This window comes from Sus scrofa, chromosome 2 (genome assembly GCF_054392235.1).
Source record: "Sus scrofa isolate SSC_HxYL_T2T_F1_AM1 chromosome 2, Sscrofa_HxYL_maternal_Yorkshire_Landrace_v2.0, whole genome shotgun sequence".
In the NCBI taxonomy this organism is placed as follows: Eukaryota; Metazoa; Chordata; class Mammalia; order Artiodactyla; family Suidae; genus Sus; species Sus scrofa.
Genome location: NC_139384.1, coordinates 93,733,407 through 93,758,182, shown reverse-complemented (window position 1 = coordinate 93,758,182; position 24,776 = coordinate 93,733,407). Strand labels below are relative to the sequence as shown.

Sequence of the window (24,776 nt, the reverse complement as noted above, 5' to 3'; positions counted from 1 at the left end):
TTTTCTAGGGCCACTTCCCATGGCATATGGAGGTTCCCAGGCTAGGGGTTGAATTGGAGCTGCAGCTGCCAGCCAACGCCAGAGCCACAGCAACGCTGGATCCGAGCTGCGTCCGCAACCCACACCACAGCTCATGGCAATGACGGATCCTTAACCCAATGAGCAAGGCCAGGGATGGAACTCAAAACCCCATAGCTCCTAGTCGGACTCGTTAACCACTGTGCCACGAGGGGAACTCCCTGAGGTCTTGACTTTAATGTCACATCCTGTCCTACAAAGGCCTTCTCTACCATTCTCCTCACACTTCAACATGCATACAAAATCTTTGGGAAGCAGATTCTGATTCAGCAGGTCTGGGCTGGGGCCTGAAATTCTACATCTCTAACAAGCTTCTAGCTGATGCCAATACGGCTGGTCTGGCCCACATTGAACCCTAGTAGGCAACGAATAAATATTTGTTGTTGAATATGTTTTCTGTTCCTCCTAGCCCTCAGGGAAATGAAAGAGCCAAGTCTCCAGCTTGGGCTGAGAGCAAGCCAGCTCTTATTGGATGATATTTCTGATTCAAGCGTCAAGGTTTGATGAGACCTTTATCTTTTATCAAAATGCCCACAGAAGGATACCCTAGTCTATTTGGAATGACTGATGACAAAATCATTACTGTTTTTCAGTGAGGTTTTGTTTTTAAAAGTTCTCTTGATGTAGAGTTTACATCAGTCCTTGCAGTCAAACTTTTCAAATACAGCCCTGGGTGGAATTGAGTGGAACAAGGGCTTCTGAGCCAACTCTTCATTTACTGTAGCTACCTTCCCCATAAACACAATCTCAGAATATGGGTGTTATGCCAGTGAGAGTTCAGACACTGCAAATCTGAGCTTGTTCTTCAGCTTTCTGTTTTGTAAATTTACATGAAAAACTAAACACAGATCACAGCTGGTGATACAGCTTTCTTTATGAATGAAAGAGACCGTACCTTCTTTTTATGAGATGTCTTTGCAGTATAGTTACAATTAACAATTGACTGACAAATGCTTGATACATGCGTATTACAGACAGTATATCTTATGCAAGAATTATAAGACACGGCCACCACCTTTTGAGGTTGTTACAATATAAGTAAAAGACAGATATTCACAGAAAGTTGAGAATGCAAAGCAATATACGATTAATAACCTACTATTTTGAAGGCAAGGACCTAGAGCAGCTGATCTGAGGCTTTTTCCAAGTTCATAATATGCCACTCTGTGGTCAGCACCAAATGAATGGTATAGATCAGTGCACGTTAAATTTTAAGGCCCAATGAACACCCTTATTAAAATATAAATTCAGACTCAGCAAACCTGGGTGGAGCCCTCGTACTTACAGTTCTAACATGTTCCCAGGTGATGGCAATGTTGGTGGTATATGGGGACCACGTTTTTTGTTGTGATGGGATAGAGAGTGCTACTCACAGCCTGGTCACCAGATTCCCAGGCATCTCCCCAGTCCTCCTGAATCCGAATCCATGGGGGATGGGGCTCAAGAACGGTGTTTTAACAAACTCTCAGGTAATTGCTATGCATTATAAAGACTGGGAAGCCCTGGTACAGACAGGAAGTGCTAGGGGGCAAGTGTGAAGAATTCAGGATACAGGTCCTCTCCCCAGCAAGTAGCCCCCAGGGAGATACCCCGCGATTTTCAGGGAGTGTCAATTCAGAACCAAGTGTCCTGGTTTGACTTTTCCAACATAGGCAGGCAGAAGGCTGGCCAGGAGACAGGCACACCCTAACATGTTGTTAGGCACAGACTAGATCAGATCAGAGAAGAGCAGCCAGAATGGAGCTATGATTTAGCCAGATTGATGGCTATTCTTATTTTAATACTCATGAGGAACACAGACGCTAATGAGTTTAGCAGGTGTGGACATCCTAACGCCAGAGAGTCCTTCTGCCTGAAAGGGAACTGCAATCATCCAATACATTTCCCAGTCCCCTAGCCTGAGATTGAGTTGTCACAGACTCCCAGACACTGCTCCAGGCACCCCAGATGGTACTGGCTGACACACTCTGAGCATGTCATTAGGAACACATGCAAACCACGTGAGGGCAACGAGCTTCTGGAGGTTACATGCAGGGCACGTCCTTCCCCCAAGGTCCCTAAGACATGGCTGGGAGGGACAGTGATACCTGGGACCTCAGGTGCTCAGAGGTCTTGGGAAGATGAGGACCCATGGGAAACCCTTAGGGAGAGGGAGCTGAGCAGACATTGGGAAGTTACTCTAAAAATGAGTTGATATGAGAGCAAAATATATTCAAGTTCTGACACTTGCTCTTTTTCTCTCTTAATTTCAACACTTTGACTCTTTGGTTTAGGAAGCATCATTTTGGGTATTAGAGTAGAAGCATTAACTTTTTATTTTAGCAGAGAATTAAAATCTTTATCTATTGTTTAGTAATGGTATAAAAGTTTTGTACAGCTAGTAAAATAAAACAAAGACCAACTTAGAATCAACAGACTCCTTGGACAATTAATTTTCTTTGATCTAATTGATTTCACAAATCTAAGAAGCTCATTAATCAGGACTTGTCACTGACTTTGGAAACTGAGCCTGACTTTGGAACTGAATCCAGTTCTGGAAGATTTACAACAAGCATGTCTGCATCCAGCCAGAATTATCCTGAATGAACTGAAGCCCTTTCCATGGTTCCCCAGACTCTCAATATAAACAAACAAACAAAAACAAGAGCCAGGAGAGGCTCCTGCCCCAAATCCCCCTTTTCACTCATTGACTTGTGAATTCCAATTTAAAGTTCTGAATTCCATTAAGATACAAATAATTCAAGAATGGGTAATACTTTTAAGTGTACCAAATGAGGCCTTTTGCTGGGAAGAAGGGAGAAACCACAAGAACCCAAGGGGCCCACAGGGCATGGTGACAGAAGAATATAGACAAACATAGTTTTTATATTTCCAGGCTGACTTGCTAGGAGGTGTATGACCTTAGGAAAGTTACTCATGAAAAGAAGCTTCTCCTCTGAGAGACTATGATCATACTTACCCTACATCTTATCCTCCAATCAGAGCCACAGAGAGCATAGAGTGGAATAAGAGGTTTGAAATATTTTGAAAACCTGAGGCTCTTTATAACAAATCTGAGCTATTATTTTCTAAGGCAATTTTCTTGTCTTCTGCAAGATAGAGCTGACCTTTTGAGGAAGAACAAGTACCAACCAGTAAAGTGGAAATGAGCTGACGCTTTTAAAAAGCAGACTGTTGTCTATAAACAATGCATGCATTCTTGGGAGGTCTTATCTCCTTTAAGATACAACAAAACCCGGTGGTTAAACTGCCAAACAGTCATCCAGGAAACTGAGTGACCCTGTGTTTGCACTAACAGCTGCTCAAGATAGAAGACATTTTATGGCACCATCACAGTAGCCCAAACCAACCCATTGATACAGCCTTGAGTTGTTTTGGTTTGTTTGGACCTGGGCTTTTATGGGATCTTAACTGGCTTCCTTTCTAAAAACCATCACTGTTTACAAAAAGTTCTTATTTTAAATTGTTTATTGAATTATTTCAGGTGTCAGAATCAGAGGGAAAAGCCCTGGAAATGATAGAAATTAGGGGGAGAAAAGTCTTTGAACATGTTCACCATTGGCCCCCAGAGCCCGTGAAGATGGATTTATTAGACTCCAAATTCCCCCAGTCAGGGCAGGGATTAAATGTACACTTGGAGGACTGGGGGTGAAGAGTACAAGGAGCACGTCTAACTGAAAGACATTTCCACCTGGAAGAATGGCTCAGTTCCAGCCCGCTCCTTGTGGATTTGTTAATTGGATTTGCTTTTGCATGTAAGGCCAATCAGCATATATGCTAGTTAGTGGTTTCAGGCACCACAAAATTGGAATTCTGCTCAAGGAAAGGTTGGCCAAGAAATAAAAGCACCTTCTCAAGAGGTTTAGTCCTAATGGACTGAAAGAAAATGCACACGTTAAGCAGAGCCAGAAAAGAAAGCGAAAGCTCTTTGTGTCTAAATGTCACTGCTTCGGATGGGAGATTCCGATAGGATGTATTTCCACATATTCAAAAGACATTGGGTTGGGAAGATCTTTGGGAAAAGTACCTACATACAAAGTTGTGTGGCCACAAATCTAGCACCTGGTGTCCCATCTGAACACAACAGACACATAATAATCTTCCCAGATAAATCATAATGTGTCCTACCTATGAGAAGATGGTGCTCCTGGCATGGCCATTAGTGAGTGCAGGTGTGCCTCAGAGATGCCTGTCATGAAGCATTCTTTCACTGCTGGACAGGCAAAGACTGTTCTTCCATTTGCAGCTGCAGCTGTTATGGCACAGCCGGTATAGCTGATGGCATTAAAGTGTGTCTGTGGTTGCCTACCCTTTGGGACAAGTCACCTAGCCCTGGAGGCCTGACAGGACCTGGGGACGGTCCAGAAGAAAGGAGGCATGCAGTGGACAGCTAGGACATGCACTAGACCAAGGATGGTCAACTCAGAATATCAGGAGGCTCGATGCAATGTGGAATCCTCAATTGGATCTCAGGACAGAAAAAAAAAAAAGGGCATTAGTGGAAGAAATGGTGAAATCTGAATCAAGTTTGCAGCCTAGTTAACAGTTTCACACCAATGTGAAGGTCTTAGTTTTGATGACTGCACCATAGTTATGGAAGATGTTAACACCTGGGGGAGCTGAGTGAAGAGTGGGTGGGAAATCTCTAAACCATTGTTACAATTTTCCTATAAATATAAAATTACTGTAAAACTTTATATATATGTGTGTGTTTAAAAATATAAAAATATATTTTAAAAGTCTTTGAGGGCTAGCATGTAACATGGAAGGATGAAATGGGCCAAGATGGGACAGTCACGACTGGAATGCCCACTGGTCACCTCTGGCCGGTTGTTGCTGGGGGCCGGGGGGAAACACAGGCCCTAGTTTATAAATTTTTGGGGGGGGGTTTCAAGAGAATTGAAAAATCTGTGTGTGTGTGTGTGTGTTCTCAATTTTAAAACAATGGCAAAAATTTAAAACACTTGAAGGACAGAGAAAATACAGCTGCTCTGTGAGGAGAGTGGCCCCTGTGTGTAACCTCTCTTCTGGGCACCAGAGAACAAATTTATAAGAGAATGATCCCAGGAGCTTTACAAATGCAGATTCCTCGGTCCCAACCTAAAGGTTCCAATTAGGCAGATTTAGGATCAAACCTAGGATTCTGCATTTTTACTAAAAATAAAATGTATCCCCGGTGATTCCGACACAGGAAGTTCGTAGGTTGTACCCTGAGAAACATCCCTTAAAGGAATGAGATTTCTTTCCCTTAGCGTCTTTATTCCTTTGATTCAACTTCTTATTCTTTCTCTCATTAGTGATACAACTTCAATGCCAGAATTAAAAGGCGAGTCCAGAACTGTGCTCTCATGTGGCAGCCACCAGCTACAAGTGGCCAGCGTGCAGTTGACAGGTGGGCTCTAAGTGGAAAATGCCATAGGACTTCAAAAACTTAAGTACAATTTTTTTTTTTTTGTCTTTTTTCCATTTCTTAGGCCGATCCCACGGCATATAGAGGTTTCCAGGCTAGGGGTTGAATCAGAGCTGTAGCCGCTGGCCTATACCACAGCCACAGCAATGCAGGATCCGAACCGCGTCTGCAACCTACACCACAGCTCACGGCAACACCAGATCCTTAACCCACTGAGCAACGCCAGGGATCAAACCCACAACCTCATGATTCCTAGTTGGATTCGTTAACCACTGAGACAAGACGGGAACTCCTAAAACATCTTAATAAATATTTAACATTGATTAAATGTTGACCTGGTAATGTTGTAGATATACCAGACTAAGCAAAATGTATTAAAATTAATTTTGCCTGCTACTAAGAAACAAAATTGCATGGGGGGTGGTTCACATTTAAGACTCACATTATATTTGTATTGAATGGCACAGGTCTAGGTAACTGGGGAGAAGAGGGATGTTTTCCCCTCAGGCCCAACTGCATGGAGGCAGAAGGGATGCTTAGTGTTCATATGTCCCTAGTTCTGCCCAAATCACCAGGAGCAGGGACTTCACATTGGGAGATGGAGCTCTGGGCCAACACTGTTGATGCTTCAGCATTCCTCCCTAGAAAGACAGCAGTAGGCAGCTGGCTGAGATGTGCCCTTGAGTCCTGCCATCTGTGCCTCGTCACCAGAGGCATGGCCAAGAGCCATTCACATCATTAATAGATCACGGAAGGATGGGACAAGTGCACTTTATTTTAGGGACTATTTCCAAGATACATAAGGAAAGCTCCCAATTCTGCAAAGTATTAAAGTGGGAGTAGATTAAGACAATGCCCCTGATCTAATCTCAGATTAAGAAACAATATTTTCAGAAAACATCTATGAAGAAGTTTTAGAAACTTTTCAGCCTGATGTTAGAGCGAGTCAGTGAAAAAAAGTTAACAAAATAGGGACACAGAGAGAAACCCTACCCCCCAAATGACAAAGTAGGATTATGAGATTCTTTTAGTGGTTTGGGTTGAGCTTAGAACGTCTCAAATTCTATTTTCCATCTCATTTGTTTATCAGATCACCAACTACATTATGTCAGCACTTTTCCTTTCTTAATTCTTTAAAAACACTATGTGTTTCAACAGAAATTTTATCATGTGTTTCCGATTCATTTATACATAACAAATCAAAATGCCATTTTGTAAGAACCATTTGATGTTCGCAAATACTCTTGATCTCTATTAATAATCCTGTTTTCTTTCAACCTGGATGTCCTGTCATGTCTATACAGAAACCTGGATTCAGGTCTAAAGTCAGAACTCACACAGTTCAAATGGTTTTACAACTTTACAAGATGAATTTTATAGATTCTGTTTTAAAGAGCTGTATCAGAACCCACACCTACCTGCTCATTCTGTGGGGATCCTCTTCTCAGTCTCATCTGTCTGGGTCATGTGTATTGACCTTTGTTGATTTTTTAAATTAGTATCTCTATTTAGTATCTCTTTTTCCTTTGGCAATTACTGTTCTCCCCCATTTCCAACTTTTGTTTGCAAGCCCTCACCCCCAACTTCTGCGTTCAGTTTCCAAAGCTCCAGCTGTTCTCTGCACCTCTGCTCTACCCACTTCTCATCAACTTCAGCCTTCACTGTCAGTTTAAATTCCCACTCACACACATAGCTTCCCTTCAGCCTTGTTTCATTGCTCAAGGTTTTGCTCTTCTTTAGGCTGTTCTTCCCTTTATCCCCCTCTGTCCTAACCATGAGACTTCAGAAGGGATGGTTGATCTGCAGAGAACCTGTATTTCTGACCCAGATGTCACATGCCTATAACAGTCAGCCCCCTTGCAGAAAGGGCTACGTGTGACTAGAAATAGACATGAGCCTGAACCCTGACCCACTGAGCTGGCAATACGATCCGGTAGCTCAGTCTCTTACTCTTGATTTGTTAATGAGAAGGAAGTAAAAAATAATGCACCCATAAGAAGTACTGTTTGGATGACCCTGAATTATGAGGACAATTCAGCAAATGCCATTTTTATAAGCTATAAGTACACGTGGTCAGTATAGTTTAAGGCAGAGCTGATGGTTTTAACAGACACCGGACTACAAATTTGTCTTCAGATTCCCATCTCTTACCACACTGGTCATTTAGTCTCTCAGCCTCCCTATTCAGAGGATGATTTTCCCCAAGATGCATAGAGCTCCCTATTGCAGCCTCCTGCGGGTGGTCCTAAACTCCATCAATATACACAGGAGGCCCATCTTGTTCCCTCAGGACCTGCCTTTGGGGAAATGAGAGCTACCTGAGCCTAAGCATCATTAAGGTCCAGCAGGAGGCTTGGATGCCTCAGCCCACTTCCACAATTAACCATTTGCAAAAGAAGACCCATGCATTAGAAGCACAAAAATAAGGATCGAAAAGGGTTAAAGCCCTGTAATTAGAAGGGAAAGGAGAGAACTACATCAGAGACCCTGGGTAACAAAAGCTGCCTGACATGAGCCTGGGTATGAGCTCTAAACCTCCCTGCAATAAGAGACAAAAGGGAAAGATGCTGAGTTTTCTAGTTTTCCGTGTCTGGCCAGCAAGGCTTGTGAGTTCTTTGACAGAGATCTGTTTTCTCCTGGCAATAAATTCTTGGACGTTTTTGTTGAATTGATTTTTATATAAATGACAAGATAGAATGAAAGTGGCCTATAGAAGAGGTAGGAATGATTTTCTTATAGCTGTTTCTTGCACTGACCTGTAATAAACTTTGAGGGCAAGTGGTTTATTAAACCATAACTCAGTGAAGATATTTCTTTGGGGACTTTAGCTAATGTGGTCCAGACCCATAACTTTCAGAGTATGTGTCTTGACATACAGGGAGAGCTCAGAGGGCCTAGAGGGATGGATGGTGAGTATGACTTGAGAACTCATTGTTTCTGCTGATCTTTAGACAGAACCTGGAGACCCGCCCACATTTAGGGAAGCAAAGCAAACGATATGCTCTGATGTACAGGCATTAAGTCTGAAATCTTATCATGAATAAACCTTTCTCCATCATGAAGACAGGACTATCTTTTCCAGGATTTTAGGCTAAAAATTCTACGTTCTTACACAATTATCTTGATCAAATAATTATCTAGTTATCCCACTGAAGCTTGACATAAAGCAAGAGTTGGTTAACCTTGGTCTGGAAACTTTTAAAAACAGATTATCTCTTGGAATCATAAACTACCAGTAGTACACTCAAAGTTAGAATTTTGAGCTGTTTTTCCCCTGACAGGCTACCAAACGTACCCTCACTTATTTATGTCTTGTGGACGGAGACTTCTTCAGCAACTGAAATGGTAGAGAAAAGCCAGTCTGCATGGCCCAAAAGAAAGGCTCAACAACACGAAATTATACCCAATAATGTCTTTCCTATGAAATCATGACCCAGAAGAAAAGGTTAGCACCAAGACTTTTCTAGGAGTTCCCATTGCAGCGCAGCGGAAACGAATCTGACTAGGAACCATGAGGTTACAGATTCAATCCCTGGCCTCACTCAGTGGGTTAAGGATCTGGCATTGCCATGAACTGTGGTGTAGATTGCAGACATGGCTCAGATCCTGTGTTGCTGTGGCTGTGGTGTAGGCTGGCAGCTGTCGCTCCAACTGGACCCTCAGCCTGGGAATCTCCATATATGCCTCAGGTGCGGCCCTAAAAAGCAAAAAGCAAAAAAAAAAAAAAAAAAAAAAAAAAAAGGACTGTTCTAGATGTTACTTTAGCTCGTGCAGATTCCAATCCCTGGGTAGCACTGGTTGGTATTAACTGATACCTCTATCAGGCTGTGCATCATGTTGGTCAACAGTAGCCTCCACTTCCTGAGCATGGATGTGCAGGCTGCACCCTAGGAGCTGGTCTCAGACAATGGGAACAATCACTAAGGTTCGGGGAGAGATGGCACCATCATCTCAAGGCTCAAGTGTGGAATCTTGAATCTGGTTACTTCCCTTCCTGGCATAAGCCAGGTGGCAAATAAATTACCAGTCCCTAGTATAGGAGAATGAATATTTGCAGAGTAGTAAATAAATAAATAAATGCCAATGAGTATAAAATCAGCAGAAACTCTGGGGCTGGAGCCAGTTTTACCAGCTTGATAACCATGCTGAGAGGAGGTAGGGTGGGACCCATGACTGCAGCAGACAGAGAAAGACTTAAGGAAATTGGACTCTAGATTCTGAGAACCTCAAGGTCTTCATGACAAAAAGAGAAAATGGAAGGACCTTGCCAGTTGGGGGGACCGTGCACAGGCCACTTAGGTACAGGTGCTCCTGGTACTAGGACAAGAAGAAGCCAATGACCCTTCTCCCACTCTACTTTCTTTTCCCAGCAGGGCTCGGCAGGGTGCCCACCCTGTCCTATTCTGGAGTGTTTTCCCCCTGCGACTCCCAGCCATAGGTCAGGCAAACACGGGGGGTGGGGGGGGGTGAGAGACCCTCCCAGGCCTATGGTTCTCAGAGTTTGAAGAAAATGCTGGAATTCCCACTGTGATGCAGTGAGATCTGCTGTGTCTTGGGAGTGCTGAGATGCAAGTTTGTGGCACAGTGGGTTGAGAATCCCATGTTGCTTCAGCTGAAGCTTGGGTCGCGACTGGGGCTGAGGTCTGATCCCTGGTCTGGGAGCTCCATGGAAACTCCACATGCTATGGGGTGGCAAGAAAAAAAAAAAAAGAAAGAAAGGAAAAAGAACATAAAATACCATTGCCAAGATCCCATCCCAAAGATTTAGATTTAATTGGTCTGTTGGGGACCCCAGATGTTGCTATTTCTTTTTGCAAGCTGCCCGGAATATTTTAAAGTGCAGCAGGGGGTGAGAACATCCTGGTCAGACATCACCATCCTCCAGCATGTACCAATGGCTTCACACGAGGCATTCAGGGGCCCTGGATCCATCTCCTCTGCCTCCTTTGAGAAATCGGAAGGGTTCTGTTCTCACTTAACCTATTCACCTAAAAGGTTTACAGAAGATTGCGATACTATATACAGGATGACTGAGGTCTGACTTAGCTGCTACACAAGCTACTTCCAATGTTTGAACAGCATAACTTCAAAAGGACACTATGACTTTATAAAGATGTTTTCATGTAATTGTTTTACAACAACCGTAAATTTAATGCCTTAAGTCAGTTCATATTCTCACCTCCAAACATACAAAAAAAGCAATGAAATACCTAAAACTAAAAATAAAAAAAAATAGATTAATGAGAACCTACTGCATAGCACAGGAAAATCTACTCAAGAGTTCATAATAACCTATATGGGAATTAGATCACTGTTAGAAAGACAAGATCCTTTTTTTTTCCCCTCTGTAAAGATGTTCTGAGCTTAAATCTCTGTGGGTTCTTAATGAAGTTACCTTCCTTCTCTAAAGGGGATTTAATACTGGCTAAAAAATGATGTTTAAGGTTGTAGAACTGACCCTGAAAACACCTACTTTCCTTTTAAAAACATTTTGTCGAACGTGGTCCCGGGGGATAATAATTCAATGATGAATATCTTGATTCCTTCACAAAGATCAACATAGTAAAATACAGCATGGGCTGCCTTTGAGATTGGCTTTCTTACTAGAGAAGGTGATGACCTGGTGAGGATGAGATGCCACAATCTCTTCTCACAGCCTTAATTACTACAGAATAAGCTTATTCAGAGAGTTTGCAAGACTGGAAGCCACCTGGAGAAAATGGTATCTGAAAGCCAGCTAATCTATGAAAGAAAGCTGTGAGAAAACAAAAAATAAATGTATTTTTAAACACATGAAAAAGTGCACAGAATTGAAATGGAGAAAACTATTCCACATGCTCACACACGTGGCAATAGTGGAGTTTTCAATTGTGTTTTAATGTTTGATTATAACTTCGAAATTGTAATTTCAAACACTCAAGGAGGCACAAAGGCACAAAGCCTATGTTACTGTATCACTGTGTGGGTTGCAACCAAGGTTTAGAGTGTAGGCAGGTCTCTCCATGGAGGGTGGAGGTTACAGCCCCAAACGAGCCTCACCATCCCAAATGACTTTACCAAGCCTCTACTGATGGGGCAGCATTTAGCACCTGGGGATTTGTGACTTGTTTCCTAGCTCTAACTGTAGGACAAGAGCTGAGCAGTAAATATGTTTCGACCAAGGGCTGGGTTTTTTTTGCACATGTTGGAGTGATGATACAGATTCCTATGAAAAGAAATCAAACAAACAATAAAGGCAAACAAAAGAAAAGGCAGATGATGTTCACCTCTTTTAAGGCCAGCTCAGTAAATCTCAAGCAGCCCCTTTAGATTTCTTTTTGGACAGGAGCATGGGGCTAGTTCTTATTTACATGATTAACATACACTCTATCCAGATGTGTTTATTTCCAAGAAATGTTCCGTTGTCTCCTAGGAAAAGATTGAGATCATTGTCTCCAGCAGCATCATCACCAATCGGTGTGAGATGTTTATGCTCTTTTCTACTGCAGCTTGTCCTTTGGAAAGTGCGACCAAACGCTTTTTTACATTGTGCTTTTGTCCAGTTCCAAAATGCCTACATCTTCTGAAAGAAGAAACTCCAGCCAGGAAGTCACATTAGCACCTCTAAACTTGCTCAAAAGCCATCTCCTCATCTGTCACTGAAGTTGCTGATAAGTTATCATCATCATTGAACTTCATTTTTTATTTTTTTTAATTTTTTAAATTTTATTTTATTTTTTGTCTTTTGTCTTTTTTGTTGTTGCTGTTGTTGCTATTTCTTGGGCCGCTCCCGCGGCATATGGAGGGTCCCAGGCTAGGGGTCCAGTCGGAGCTGTAGCCACCAGCCTACGCCAGAGCCACAGCAATGCGGGATCCGAGCCGCGTCTGCAACCTACACCACAGCTCATGGCAACGCCGGATCGTTAACCCACTGAGCAAGGGCAGGGACTGAACCCGCAACCTCATGGTTCCTAGCCGGATTCGTTAACCACTGTGCCACGATGGGAACTCCTGAACTTCATTTTTAAACATCCTGTTTACAGGAAGCTCTGAGCTATATAATACACAGTCAAATTAGCAGACATGGTTATACTTCTAAGAGCTTAAGACTTGAGCTAGTACTCATAAGGATGGACATTAGAGAAACATATACTATCAAACAACCCATATTTGGATATAAACATAAACAAAACAAGCATCAATAAGAAATATTAAGATGATAAACAAGTAATACTCATACATGGCATGGCATAAGAAGCAGTGGTAGGTATTACACGCTTCCAAAAGAACAACCTCTTTAAAACTAATACACACACACACACACACTCCCATTCTCAGTACTATGTGGAGATCCTCTTTACAGAGAGAATGGCAGCTCAAGTGTTCCACGTTCCTCCTCATCAGGCTGCCCCTCAGGGATGCACTGCTCCCTCTTTAGATCAAAGTTCAAGCAGAAAGAGCCTCTTTCCAATCAATGCATTTTTAAAGGCTCCTCTCATGGATGTGGCTTCAAAATGGTACCCGGGAAGAGGATGCTGATTTTTTTTTTTTAATAACCGTGAACCCTCAAGTTAGAAAACAGACAGCCACTGTATCCCTGAATGACAGCCAAGATTTTGCATATTAGAAAGAAGCAGAATCTTCTATAGAAATCAACTCATTAAGACATAATCTTCAAAATCTGCACTTGGACATATTATAAGCCCAAAGTAAAATTTAATTACAAGGACAGTGAAGAAGCAGATGTTTCACACAGATCAGACTGCCTGAGGCAAGTTCACCATGGCACATCCAAGATGTTTCTGACCAGACCAACACAGAAATGGCTTCCAAAGACACATGGGTTAAAGGCTGTCTCTGGCCTTAGAACGAAGGGGTTCAAGACTGACACAGACCAGGCTGTACTCTTTCATTAACTGCATGCCATCAATATCTAAATTACATTGGCTTGTACTTTGGAGTATGGGTCCAATCACTCTCAAGTCTTCATAAAGTCTTAGGTTAAAAAAATAACAGGGGTGAGGGAATATCAGTTTTACTGTTTGAATTGTTACAGTATCTGCCTTCATAATGCAAAAACAAACAAACAAACAAAAAACTGAAATAAAATGTCTTAATCAGAAACCAAAGAAGGGAAAACCCTATAGGAATAAATCTCAAGAGATACCACAGTTGAAGAGCCACTGGACCACTTCAGGAAGTTATGAATGAAGGATGGAGGAACCAGGTGAACAGCCCCAGCAGATGCCCACCTGGCTGGGCTGCAGATTTAATCACCATCCAAATGGTTTTCTTACTTCTCAGCTCATGTAGTTCATAGAGAGGCTGCCACTGGATTTCCTGCTTCCTGGGAACTCCCTCCCATCCTCTGTCTCCTCCATGGCACAGCTAAGATCACTCATTCCCAGTTGCTTGAAGATTCATCTCTTGAAGTCACCTCCATCCCCTTCTCCCTCTGCCCTGATTCAAGTTGTGTGCCCACCTCTGCCTTCCTGAGTCTGAGTTGCAGTGAATGGCTTCTCCCCTTCTGATGATACTCTGCCCCTCATCTTTACAGAACCCAAGTGAAACAATGTCTTAGACGTGAAACAAACAGCTCACTCATTCAGTAAGTAAGTACTGCTCATATGTTCTAACAGGAATGTGGCCACCAAACTTATCCGGAATATCCCTGGGGTTGGTGAACACAAGCTGTGCAGCAGAAAGATGTAACAGCAAACAGGAGAGGAAAAGGCATTCCAGACTCTGCACACGGCCACAGGGAAGGTTTGGAGTTTTGTTCATTCACCCGACAAACATTAAATTTATACTTTCTATCAGGCACTGTGCTCATCAATAGGGATATATATGGGAACATACAGATAAATAGTGTCTCTTCAACAAATGGTACCTGAACAATGGAACACCCACATAACAAAAAGTGAATCTAGACCAAGACTTCATACCCTTCTCCAAAATGAACTCAAAATGGATCACAGACCTAAATGTAAAATACAAAAATCATGAAACTCCTAGAAAATAACCTTAGATTTCATGATGACTTTTTAGATACATCACCAAAACACGATCCATGAAAGAAACACTTGATAAACTATAATGATGTCATTAGATTAAAAACTTCTACTCTGTGAAAGACAATATCAAAAAAATGAAGACAAGTTACAGATTAAGGGAAGACAAAAAAATATATCTGATGCCGGTCTATTATCCAAAATATACAAAGAACTCTTAAAACTCAACAATAAGAACCCAATTAAATTAAAAACCCGATTAAAAAAATGGGTCAACGACCTTAGCAGACATTTCACCAAAGAAGACATGCAGATAAAGGATAAGCATAGGAAAAGATGCTCCACATATTATGGCACCGGGGAAAAGCAACAATGAGATACAATTATGTAGCTATTAGAATGGCCAAAATCTAGACCACTGACAACATTAAATGCTGGAGAGGATGTGGGGAAACACAAACACTCATTCATTGCTGGTGAGACTGCAAAATGTACAGCCACTTTGGAAGACACTTTGGCAGATTCTTAGAAAACTAAATACACTTTCACCATATGATCCAGAAATCAAGTTATTTGGTATTTGCCCAAAGGAGCTGAAAACTTCTGTCCACACACACACACATACATATGCTGCACATGGATATTTATAGCAGCTTTCTTCTTTTTTAAAAAAGTAGGTAAATTGTTGTTGAGTTGATATATATCATATAAATTATAGCCATAAAATATAGTGATTCACAATTTTAAAAGGTTTTGCTCCATTTGTAGTTATTATAAAATATCTGCCATATGCCCCATGTTTCATAATATATCCTTGTAGCATTTTTATACAACAGTTTGTACCTCTTAATCCCTTCTCTTTTAATGCCCCTCCCCTCTCCCCTCTCCCCACTGGTAGCCCCAGTTTGATCACTCTATCTATGAATCTGCTTCTTTTTTGCTATATTCACTAGTTGTGTTTTTCAGATTCCACATACAAGTGATATCATACAGTATTTGTCTTTCTCTAAGAGAAATAAATCAGACAGATATAGCAGCTTTATTCTTAATTGCTAAAACTTAAAAGAAACCAAGATGCCCTTTGGTAGGTAAATGGATAAATAAGCTGTGGTACACTGGATGGACAATGGAATATTATTTATTAAAAGGAAATAAGCTATCAATCTATTAAAAGACATGCATATTAAATGTATGTTACTAAGTGAAAGAAGCCAACCTGAAAAGGCTACATACTGTATGATTCCAACTTTATGACACTGTGGAAAAGGCAAACTATGGAGTCAGGGAAAAGATCAGTGGTTGCCAGGGACCATTATAGCCCCAAAAGCCCACATTCCCTTAATCCATTAAGGATTAATTAGACAAGACAGCTAAAGAACACAAATGAGGTTGGGAGATGCTCCAGCTGAGAATTCTCTGTGGCCTTGACAGAATTCTCTGTGATTATCATTTTTCTGATGCAGTACATATAACAGATGGCATTTATAATGGGCTATGACCAAGTATGTAAGTTTTTTTATTTTTATTTTTATTTTTTTGCTTTTTAGGGCCATACCCATGGCATATGGAAGTTCCCAGGGTAGAGGTGGAATTGAAGCTGTAGTTGTTGGCCTACACCACAGCCACAGTAATGTAGGATCCGAGCCATGTCTGTGACCTACACCACAGCTCACAGCAATGCCACATCCTTAACCCACTGAGTGAGCCCAGGGAATGAACCTGCGTCCTCATGGATGCTAGTCAGATTCATTTCTGCCAAGCCATGACAAGAACTCTGACCAGGAACATAAGATGAATTGTAACAGGAAACCCCTCAAAACAATGGCTTAAATAAGAACCTCTCTATCTCCATCTTGATCTAGATCTCTATGTCCACTTCTAGAGTTCACGGTTGGAATAAAGCTCCATGGTCGTCATGAACCCAGAATCCACCTATTTTTACACTCTACCATCCTAAAGTATGGCTTATACCCTAAGGTACTCATAAAGTCACCTCATGATCCTAAGTGGCTGCTCAAGATCCAACCATTGCATCTGCAATACAGGTAACAGGAAGAAGGAATCCAAAATAAGGCCTAAGGGTTCCTTCTTAGCTAGGCCAGCTCCCTTTAAGTACCCTTTCTGGAAGTCCCAGGCATTATTTCCCCCTCTATTTCATTAGGCAGAACTTAGTCCTATGGCCATGCTTAGCTGGAAGAGAGGCTGGGCATATTGCCACCCTAAATAAAACAGAAATTTTACCTGAAGAGAGAGATTAAGGCAAGCAGTTAGGTCTGTTTCTGCCAGGGTTATACATGACTCCCAAAGCATCAACACTAAACTCCACCTCTTTCTTGGCCCCTCAGGTACGTGCATGAATCTGAGAGGAACACTACTGTAGGGTCAACCTTGAATCTGCTTCAGTTGACTGTTTAAAAGTAATAAGCCATTTGCAAACTTTGGGGCTTTATGTTCTATTTTCTGGATGTAAATAAAATCCACTGTAATTGACCAAGGTGTGTTCACATTAAGATTGAGAGACCTGCCTAAACAAAGTAGGTAGCTGTGTCTATGAAAAGAGAAAAAGGGGCTGAGAAGATTTGTGAAGGAGAAAGTGGCAAAACATATTACTACAGCCAAATAGCTATCTTTTAGACATGAAGAGATATGATAAGTAAAAAAGTTATTTAGAGGCTTCTTCTAAGAATGTCAGCAATATGGTTTGTGGTGGTTGTAAATGGAGACTCTTTAGCTAAACGCTGGTGGTTTGGAGGCTCTCACATATGGAACGGTACCAACTGTGGCAGTCTGTTGCTTTAATAGCCCACAGTGAGCCATGCCTCCTGGAACTCATGCCTTTGTGTAGTTCCCTCCCTTGAACCTGGGCTGCCCTGTGACTGCTTTAACCAGAGTGAAGCTGTGCCAGTAGCCAGACTAGTTTTGAGAAGGCCTGGAAACTTCTATTTTTGCTTCTTGGCTTTTTCTTTTCTTTCTTTCTTTCCTTTATATCATTTATATATATATATATATATATATATATATATATATTTTTTTTTTTTTTCTCCTGCACAGCACGGTGATCCAGTTACACATACATGTATACACAATTTTTTCTCACATTAAGTGTTCCATCATTAGTGACTAGACAGAGTTTCCAGTGCTATACAGCAGGATCCCATTGCTAATCCACCCCGAAAGCAACATTCTGCATCTATTTACCCCAAGCTCCCAGTCTCTCCCACTCCCTCCCCTTCCCCTTTGGCAACCACAAGTCTATTCTCCAAGTCCATGACTATCTTGAGCTGCCATGGATGAGGTCTGGCTACTCTGTCCGAGAAATCATGTGGAGAGATTGAGTGGAGAGATCATATGAAGAAGGAAAAGCCCTGAGTGCCCATGAAGTCAGAGAGTCCAGTAATCCCAGCATCCAGCAGAGACCAGATCCCAGCTACCCAACCCACTAAACGCACACACGAGGACCACCTGCAAGCCAAGACTGAATTGGAGCAAATGAAATTGTTGTTCTTTTAAGCCACTGTGTTTTGAGAGGGTTCATACTTAACAATCAATAACCAAAACATCACTATCTCCTCAAACACATCTATAGGCTTGAGCTGGGACCCTGGCCAGTGTGGCCGACACATCCTGTGCTGCTACTTCAGTGACTGCCATGACCAAGGGAGCTGGTACCCTCTGGATCTCTCCACTCTCCCACCAGGACTGCTCCCTAACCCCACAGCCCCAAGCTCCACCTTCTTCCAGATTCCTCCTCCTGACTCAGTCAAGCCTACTGCAAGCACTTCGGACATCCAGTTCCCCAACAGGCATTTGTGCCAGTCTTTCCCCATCTCTGGAAACCCATCGAGAAATCAAGTTCAATGTGTGTGTGTGTGTGTGTGTGTGTGTACACGCGCGCTCACACACTTACTGCAGGGAGTCCCAACTGGAAGAGGTCAAGTCTTGTCCGAGAACTGCAGCCAGAAAAATGAGTTTTGGCATCTCCCACTGGAATCTGGAATACATTTTTCCATAAAAGCAGTATTATAGATGATTTTAGGTTCTGTAGCACTTTTGGAACTAGAGTTCAGCTACACTGCTAGTTAAATAAACATTTAGGGGCTGCTCTGGGAACATAATTACCTTTTATAACACTGTCCTAATGGGAAACAAGAGCCAGATATCTGACTTAAGAATTAAAAATGAACTATTGGAAGCAGCATGGTTCTACGTTAGACACTCTCATCTTAAGTTGAATACCAATTATATATATAGATGCTATGGGGTAAGGAGGGGGAAAAATATGTGGCCACTTCCAAAGAAGTTATAGTTTGTTTGGGCAAGAGAAAAAAAGAAAACAAGAAACAACAAACAGGCAAGCCAGTTTATAAGCAAATCTGAACTTGTGTGGGGTTGACCATTAAGTGCCTCAGAGTTGTAAAAGCAAGCCCAGAAATTCTTTTTAGTATTTATTTACATCAGTTTCCAGACACCTGTTTCCAGAGGTCCAGCAGACACATGCTATTCACAATTACCTAAGAGCTGTTTCCTGTTAACGGTAAAGGGCGGGGAGGGGGGCAGGTATAGGAGGCATCTGTATTTACCTGGCTGTTTGGTAACAAGAACAGGTGGGTTCTAGGGCTTAGGAGTTAACTATAAGGCATTAACTATAAGGGAAACAGCCAGGTGGCTGAATATTAGTTATTGACAAATAGACTGCCAGTTATACCCACAGCAAAGATGGGTTTATGCCAATCAAACAAGAATGCCAATTCAGGGTCTGCAACCATGACAAGCCACACAAGACCTCTCCCAACAAGGAAAGGGCTCTTATATAAAGGGGAAGGGAAGCTGGGAGGGCTGTCATAAATAGGGTCTTTTGGAGGAACTGAGTTCAGAGAGCAGTGGCTTTTCATTGGCTGTGCTCTTGCCCCCTGCAAGAAGGGGAAGTCTTTCTCCTTCCTGTTGTGCTCTGCTATGGTCACGGGGCATGAGAGCTCCCCCTTTTGACCTCCCAACTCTATTTTAATTGAAGTTTCTGTTTATTCATTGGTACAAAACTCAGGGCTCCCTACCAGTGGCCTCAAGAAGGGCCACCAAAGGGGCCCCATCACTGTGTTTCTCAGCATGTGATCTGAGAAAACCTGTATTAGAATCATGCGGGGGGGCTTACTAAAAACACCAATGCTTGGACTGCACCCCAATCTGGGGGTGAGGCTTGGGAATCTGCATTATGATCAACTCTCCAGCTGATTCTTATGTGAAATTGCTGTTCCCAATAAAGCCACCCCAAAGATGGAAGAGTCCTATAAAAGACATTCTGGAGAATTTCCCCTGGAAAACAATGGGGGATCCCAAAGGGAGTCTTACACAACCCACTTTGCTAACCTCGCCGCTAGCAGCCAAGTGTCTAGGAGCAAACAAATATGTTCAAAGAGCCAGGAGTGGAGCAGGAGCTTTCGCACAGTCTCCCAGCACTTTTTGGCTCTGTTTCCATCCTGGCCAGAGCACCACACATACACTGCAAACATGTCTAAGGCATCTGGACTGAAACTCAGCATCTGCTGTAAGAAAAATGAGGTTTCCAAGCCAGCCTCTTTGAAGTGGGATGGTACCAAGTGGGATGGGGCCTCCTAGGTGGACCCCCATCTGTGCAAACATATGAGCAGATTTCCCCAGGCCTACAAAGTGTGCTCAGAGCAAGATTGCAGAACTCATAGTGTGCTGTACTCAGGGCTTGAGTCTTCTGCCATCAGGACCATCCTGCTGCCCTCCAGGGCCTGTGGGTTCCTTCCTATCAATGTGTGGCCTCTCCAGTGCAAGCACCACCACATGTGAGGTTGGCCACTGGGTTTTATCACCCAGGGTGAAATAACTTTAGAAATGCTATTTAGAGTGAAGTGTCCATACCCATGGGGTGGGATCATTTTGGGGTAACGCCATACTCACCCATCTCTGCAGTGCTTGGGCACCTAGGCGTCCTGTCTCCATGGCCTCTGGGAAAGTATCCTGCTGCCCGAGCAGGGATGACAAAGACATCAAACTCTTGACTTCTCCTTCTCAGAAGCCTAGGCCCAGGACAGCAACAAGAGACTGGGATAAATACGTAATCCGTCAGAGCTACTTTCCTTTCCCTCCAGCGCCACCCCCTACCCCTAGGCCTAGGGAAAGTGGCCCAGACTGAGGGAAGGAAGATGCCAATTCAGTGGGTCGCTTCACCATGGGTCAAGTCCCAGCTGAATCTGAGATGTGGATGTGGGTCCCGTGCCAGCACAGGGAAAGCAAAGGAAAAAATGAAGGGCCTTGAGCAGGCCCACCATCCTCTCAGGCTCCCAAATATTGTGGGAGAACAGCCATATATGCCCAGGAGAGGAAACGGCTGAGAGGTAAATGTCTGGATGGATGTCAGATGTTTGGAGCAGACAGCAGACCTATCTCAGAGAATGTCAGCCTGAAAAGATGACACACTTCTCCGTCCCCCAAGGCCTTAGAACTTCGATCACCTGGGACTTAGACACAAAACCAGGACAGGAAACCTGAATTCCCTGAGATTGGGGGTTGGTGATTCCCAGGAATGAGGGTTCAAAATGGAAATGAAGCTCTGAGAGGTTCAGAAAAGTTGAAGAAAGTCACTTTCCTCACACGTTTACATTTCTGGTATATCATTACTAGCTTGAGAAAGTTTCTAAATGGGGAGTTCCCGCTGTGGCTCAGCAGGTTATAAACCCATAAGGATGTAGGTTCGATCCCTAGCCTCAGTGGATTAAAGATCTGGCACTGCCACGAGCTGTGGTGTAGGTCGCAGACACAGCTCAGATCCGGTGTTGTTGTGACTGTGACATAGGCCAGAGGCTACTACTCCAATTCGACCCCTAGCCTGGGAGGAACTTCCATATGCTGCAAGCGCAGCCCTGGAAAAAAAAAGTTTCTAAAGGGCACATAGTTTATGCTAGAAACTATCTGGGGCCCAAGTGCTAAGGATGGAAACCCTCCTGTCCAAAGTCCCCCAGGACCCCTTCAGTTCAGAGCACCAACCTGCACACTTGGTTCTCAGGGGAGCCCAGAGAAAGAGCCAGCACATCCCTCTCGGGTCCCTGACAATGTGCCATCGGGTGACAGGGCTAATCTGCTGAGGACTTTGGATGCGTGCATAACTGTTGCATCTTCTCGCCATCACAAAGGGACTTGTAGAACCTTACTAATCTGAGTATGAAATGGCCTCGTCCTGCACAAAGGGGGATTTGATCCTTCTTCTTTTCCTCCTTCTACCTTTTTTTTTTCTTTTTAGGACCACACCCTCAGCATATGGAGGTTCCCAGGCTAGGTTCCCAGCATATGGGGTCCAATTGGAGCTACAGCTGCCAGGCTACACCACAGCCACAGCAACACCAGATCCGAGTGTGTCTGCAACCTACACCACAGCTCGTGGCAATGCCGGATCCTTAACCCACTGAGCAAGGTCAGGGATGGAACCTGCAACCTCACGGTTCCTAGTTGGATTTGTTTCCTTGGCGCCACCACAGGAACTCCCTCCCTCTTCTTTCTAATTTATATGTTTCTCATTCTCTCTGTCTACATAATTCTTTCTTCCCCTCATTTACTTCTATTATTTCCTCTTTCTCATTTTCTCTTCTATTTCCCTTTTCCTCTTCACATTAATTCTCTCCTTTCTCGCTCCCTTTTCCTTCCCTCAAATACATATTTAAAAATAAATATTTTCTGGAGTTCCTCTTGTGGTGCAGCAGAAATGAATCAGAGTAGCATCCATGAAGATGTGGGTTTGAGGCCTGGCCTCACTCATTGGGTTAAGGATCCAGTATTGCTGTTAGCCGTGGTGTAGGTCACAGAGGAAGCTCAGAGCTGGCATTGCTGTGGCTGTTGTGTAGGCTGGCAGCTGTAGCTCCAATTCGACCCCTAGCCTGGGAACCTCCATATGCTGCAGGTGTGGCCCTAAAAAGCAAAAAAAGAAAAAAAATACGTATTTTCTCTTGGTAGCTTTCCTTTTGGTCCACCCTTAATCCTATTGGTCCAGAACAATAGTAATTAGCATTTACTGAGGGCTTCCTAGAGGCCACAATTCCTGCTAGGTGTTTTGCTTGTCCTGTGGTAGCACATTTTAGAGAAGAAAACTGAGACTCAGCTAAATTGAGTAACGCCCAATCACAGAGCTGGGAATGGAGAGGGCAGGGCTCAGACGGATGCATCTGCTTCCAGAGCCCAGGTCCCCGTCTGTATCTCCTCCTCCAGTCACACACCGTCCCCATTCTCGGGCTCTTCCTTTTACATCCTGACTGCGTTTTACCTGCCTGTACCTCCACCTCCCTCTTCACACACACCTTATGCTCCACACCAGGCGCTTAAGGTCCCCCCTCTGCCTCCATCTAGGGTGTCTGCCCCTGTGAGGGAGTGGCTGACAGGTACTGCCATCTCCCAGCTTCCTCATTCTCCTACCTCAGGTCTCCTTAGGAAACATGCTCAAATGCAGCCTTTCAGGCCATCCTTTGGGCCCCCAGCCCTTTTCCCATGCTATGGGAATTTAAAGCCTATTTTCGTTTCCAATGCTTCTAATTTTTCCACAGTGGCATTCTGATGTTCCTTTCCTCTTCTTCGTGTGATCTGTGTCTATGATTGTGTGGGGTGAGGGAGGAGAGAGAAAGAGCAAGAGAGAGTGTGTGTGTGGTAGAGTGAACCAGTTTCCATTTTTTTCAGAGAGCCATCTTTGAAAATCTCCCCTTAGATCCTGGCCAAGTCTATCAAAAACCGATCCCTCTCAAGGGGCTCCTCGCGCTGCCTGGCAGCTGTCCTATCTCCTCCTGGTCCTGTCATTCCCTCACTCTGCGAGGTAAACACACACCTCGAGCATCCTCACCTTCAGTTAATGGCCGAGCAAAAGGAAGCAAGCAGAAGAGAATGTCGGAGACCTGCAGCATCGCGTCCCCGAACCTTGCTACCTGCGGCCGTACCCAGTGGGCCACTGCAGAGGAAGCGCGCATGCTCATCGCGCAGGCGCGCCCCTGGTCACCTGGTCTTGTTCTCGCCGCCTATTCACAGACACTGCTTCTCCAAACCTTCCCTTCTCTCCCGCATTCGCACTTTCCGCGTCTGTCCCGGACCCATTCCAACATCATGAAAATATAGTATCATACCCTCCTTCTTAAAAAAGAAACACGTCTTTCTTAACTCCACTTCCACTCCCCACATTCTGCCTATTTTTTTCCCCTTACCCTTTGGGGCAGAACTCCTCCAAAGATCTATTTCCACGGCCTCCAGTCCCCTCGCTGTCCAACCTCCATCCAGTCAGGCTTGAGCCCACACATGACGTCACCAGTGGCCTCACGTTGTGGAACCCAGGGAACAGTGCCCAGGAGCATGGGAAGCCGTGAGACGCTCTCTTTTTTAACGCTTCCAACACCCCCAGACTCTGCTCTTCCTCCTCCTCCCTGGCTGGTTCTTATCATATCTCTCCTGGCTCCCTTATTTCTAACCCAGCGATTCTCCACATTTAGTAGGCAGAAGTTATCAGCTGGAGGGCTTGTTAAAACCTGCAGGGAAGGACCCCGACCTGGCCCCCAGGATTTTCTAATTCAGTAGGTGTAGGTGGGCCAAAGAATTTGCATATGTTGTTACCTTGTTAGTCCCCAGGTGATGCTGATGTTGAAAAATGGATCACCTTTTGAGTAGCACCTAAACTTTTCCATCATTATTCAGTTCAGTGATACCATGCACTTCCAGTTTCAAATAGTTCTACATACCAAAAAGCACCAAATTTATATCTTCAGGGAGGGCGTCTCTCCCCTGCCCTCCAGAGTTATATAGGCCTAATTTACCTCCTTGTTTAGATGGTTAATGGGCAAATCAGCATTAATATATTCAACCTTGAGCTTTTGAGAGTCCCTTTCAAAGCCTGCCCCTTCCATGGATTTCTTCTCAATCAATGGAGACATCAGCCTTCTAATTGCTCAGGTCCAAAACCTGGGAGTCATCTGGGACTTCTCTTTTAATTTTACCTGCTTCAGTCATTCAAATAATTCTATTGGCTTTAATGTAATATACCTGGAATTCAACCACTTCTCACCATCTCCAATGCTGCTACATTGGTCTAAGCCATCTTGGACCATCTTGGTCACCTCTGTACTGAATTATTATGGTCATTTCTTAACTGGTCTTTCACCTTCCACATTCAATACAATCTATCTTAACAAAGAAATTACACTGACTTGGTGGCCCCAAGCCCCTTTGCTCCATCAAATGGTTCAGCATCCCCCAACAGTGTTCTTGTGATGAGGGGAGATGTTTCCTGGGGCTACCACTGCTGGAAACAT

At 43.6% G+C, this 24,776-nt stretch overlaps 1 long non-coding RNA gene across 4 annotated transcripts in view; it reads right to left on the bottom strand.

The window, feature by feature from the left end:
- The window catches only part of LOC102160872 (uncharacterized), a 147,706-nt gene extending 123,776 nt beyond the window's left edge, over positions 1 to 23,930 (bottom strand). For 3 of the 4 annotated variants that reach the window (XR_002341740.2, XR_014838065.1, XR_001307054.3), the window contains exons 1-3: positions 23,324 to 23,430; positions 20,404 to 20,522; positions 18,386 to 18,469 (exon numbers count right to left, since the gene is read on the bottom strand). This is a non-coding gene — a long non-coding RNA (uncharacterized LOC102160872). Of the gene's footprint in view, positions 1 to 18,385; positions 18,470 to 20,403; positions 20,523 to 23,323; positions 23,431 to 23,678 lie in introns of those variants that run through there. The other variant, XR_002341742.2, reaches the window with a different exon arrangement.
- Between the last annotated feature and the right edge of the window lie 846 nt (positions 23,931 to 24,776).